The sequence below is a fragment of the Myotis davidii genome, unplaced genomic scaffold (assembly GCF_000327345.1).
Source record: "Myotis davidii unplaced genomic scaffold, ASM32734v1 scaffold72, whole genome shotgun sequence".
Classification (NCBI taxonomy): domain Eukaryota; kingdom Metazoa; phylum Chordata; class Mammalia; order Chiroptera; family Vespertilionidae; genus Myotis; species Myotis davidii.
The window spans coordinates 961,599-961,855 of NW_006284618.1; positions in this window are offsets into that span (position 1 = coordinate 961,599).

Consider the following 257-nt stretch of genomic DNA (forward strand, 5'->3'; position numbering starts at 1 on the left):
AGCCCGGCCACATCTAGGGAGACCCCGCGTCCATCTCTGGGAGCCGCCTTTGCTGTATCCTGGATACCTTGTGCCTGGCACCGAGCCGGCCTCCGTAAGCAGGGATGGAATGAATCGATCCCCTTCGCTGACTAAAAACACAGTTTTCTCACCCCTTTATCCCCTCTTCTACTTTTGAGAAACAGAAAAGGCTGTTAATTGCCTGGAATGACCTCCTCTCTCCCCCCCACCCCCCAACACACACACACACAGAAGGA